This window comes from Microcebus murinus, chromosome 8, assembly GCF_040939455.1.
Source record: "Microcebus murinus isolate Inina chromosome 8, M.murinus_Inina_mat1.0, whole genome shotgun sequence".
NCBI classification, from domain to species: domain Eukaryota; kingdom Metazoa; phylum Chordata; class Mammalia; order Primates; family Cheirogaleidae; genus Microcebus; species Microcebus murinus.
Window position 1 is genome coordinate 93,365,920 of NC_134111.1, and position 3,015 is coordinate 93,368,934.

General features: G+C 37.2%; 1 non-coding gene across 1 annotated transcript; it reads right to left on the reverse strand.

The window, feature by feature from the left end:
* Nucleotides 1-588: 588 nt before the first annotated feature.
* Nucleotides 589-727, reverse strand: LOC142872795 (U4 spliceosomal RNA). The gene has a single exon (XR_012920885.1). It is a non-coding gene; the product is annotated as a U4 spliceosomal RNA (small nuclear RNA).
* Nucleotides 728-3,015: the final 2,288 nt, after the last annotated feature.

The following is a 3,015-nucleotide window of genomic DNA, read 5'->3' on the forward strand; positions in this document are numbered from 1 at the left end:
AGTTTTGAACAAACAATGGCTGAAATTTTTCCAAATTTGGTGAATGACCTAAATTTACAGTGAACAGCACAAGGTATGGATACAAAGAGAACTGTAGATAGATATATCATAGTCTATCTGGTGAAAACCAAAGATAAAGAGAAAATCTTAACAGCAAAGAAAATAACACAGTGCACATACAGGAACAAGAATCAAATGATCACTGACTCTTTATCAGAAACAATGGAAGCCAAAGGACAGTGTATGTTTAAAACGCTGAAATAATAATAAAAAAGGCGGTGTGAAATTTTATCTCCAGCAAAAATATCCTTCAAAAATCAAGGTCAAATAAAAGACATTTTCAGATAAGAGAAAACTGTTTTCTTGTGGATAAGAGAAAACTGTTCTCTTTCAGATGAAAGAAAAGATTTCATAACCTGCAGACCTGCACTGTGGGAAATACTAAAAGAAGTTCCTCAGGTTGAAGGGAAATGAAACCAGATGAAAACCTAAATCTTTGGGAAATAATAAAGAGCATCAGAGTTGGTAAATATATGTAAATATATAAAAGACCATTTTTCCTCTTAATTTTTATTTTTTTTAATATAATTTCCATAAAGACTTCCAAAAATTGCCAATGCTGACTATATTACAAGTTATTGTGGCAGGGTATTGAAAAAGTTTTTAATTAGCAATAATCACTCCTGGGATAAACTACCTTGGCTATGATACTGCTACGTTCAAAGCTCTTCTTAATTGTAAAAGAATACATATGACTGTTTAAAGAATCACATTAAACCTACTATATGAAGATAGATTGAGTTTTTCATTTTTTTTTTTTTTTTTTTTGAGACAGAGTCTCGCTTTGTTGCCCAGGCTAGAGTGAGTGCCGTGGCATCAGCCTAGCTCACAGCAACCTCAAACTCCTGGGCTCAAGGGATCCTCCTGCCTCAGCCTCCCAAGTAGCTGGGACTACAGGCATGTGCCACCATGCCCGGCTAATTTTTTGTATATATTAGTTGGCCAATTAATCTCTTTCTATTTATAGTAGAGACGGGGTCTCGCTCTTGCTCAGGCTGGTTTCGAACTCCTGACCTCGAGCAATCCGCCCGCCTCGGCCTCCCAGAGAGCTAGGATTACAGGCGTGAGCCACCGCGCCCGGCCGAGTTTTTCATTTTTATCTAAATGTTGTCAAGCTTAGATCTTAAAAGGTCATCAGATTTTTCCCAGCATGAAACTGACATTTAGATATAATGTGATTATTATTTTCTGAAGTTAAATACACATTTTCTATCAACATTTACTTGTCATGCATTTTATTTGGATTTTTTCCTCCCCTTCTAGCCTAATAGAATTACTCTCAGAACATCTATTTTAAAAGGAAGATATTTACAAATGGACTTCCATTTTGAGAGATTTCTGATTTGTTAATCAATACAGCAATAAATAATGAACACACTGCACACTGCTATGTTGTCAGAACTTCCAGGTTCCAAAGAACCTTCTTCATTAAAATCTGCTGATATTTAAATTAACACAAAGATCAAAACATGTTCCAATAAGGGAAAAATTCCTATGGCCAAAACACAAAATGTGCCCCCATCACCAAATTATAATGTAAAGATCCTCCAAGATCTTTTTAATAAACTTAAAAGTTTAATTAAAAATACCATCAAATTCTGATGGACAAAAATAAGGAAATCATATACTATTAAAACCTAGAGCAAAAGTATACCAAATAAAGTCATTAAATGCATATGTTTAGATTCTTGTAATAATTTCTAGAAGTAAACAAAAAAATCTATTTTCCCAATTCCTGCATTTGCCCACTGGTTGTTTGTACTGCATGTTCCATCAATGCCCCAAGGTCTCTACATCAGCATTAAACACCTCATCTTTGTCTCCAAACATTTTCCTCTCCTAACTACACATCCCATTTCCAAAGAAAGTATTACCATCTTGTTTGTCTCTGAAGTTCCCAACCCAAAAACTATTTTTAGTTCCATCCTCCCCCTTCATAAAAGGATTTACCTTGTCCTGACTGTTACAGCCTTACCAAGTTCACTGCCCTCTGCTCAAGAGGAAGCCAGTACAGCAAGACAGCAGGGATTACAGAAAGCAAAGAGTTTAATATCACAGGCGCCGTGTGAGGAGACATAAAGAAGTTCTCAAATCCATCTCCCCAAGAATTTGGGGAAAAGTTTTTAAAGATGGTTTGGTGGGCAAAGGGCTAGGCAATTTGGTCTGTGATTAGCTGGGTTTGAGACAGAACCATAAGGGAATAGAAACGCTCTTCTTGTACTGTTAGTTCCCGAGTCGGGGGTGTCAAGACCAGTTGAGCCAGTTCCTCAGTATGGGCCACCGGTCTGAGTGGGTCAGCCACTCCACCAGAATATAGGACCTGGAAGATATCTCTAAAACTAGCCTTAGGTTTCACAAGGGTGATGTTCTCTATGGAGAAAGCAATGAAGAAAGCTAAGAACCTTTATGACAATCAGCTATATGACTCCTGAGTCATAAGCAATTATAGGAAAGCAAGCTAGAGAACAATGTCTGGTTTTATATATACCACAGTCCCCTACCACAGTTCCCACTTTGTGACCCTTTATTAATTTTATAAAGGGTGGTTTTGTGACATTTTTTTCTTTGCAAAGTATCTGTAAGCTAGCCTTTCCTTTCCCCCTCTTTCCAACCTAATTCAGGCTACAAAACATTTAACTTGGAGCCAAGAAGCTTGGATCCAGGGACAAGGAAGAGAGAAGTAAAGAAGACATTGTCTGGGCCTTAATAATAACTGATATGTATTGAACATTTAAATCATTTCATCTAATCTTTACTACAACTCTATGAGACAGATACTATTGGTATCATAGCATGACGGGGGGAGACTAAGGTACAGAGAAATTAAGTATCTTGCCCAGGTAACACATATTTTATAACAGTAAGTGGCACCCAGAAGAAAGCTAAGTCTTTTTGAGTATAAAGCTTACATCTTAACCAGTTCAGTACTGCCTTCCAGGGCCAGCCACGGGGGCC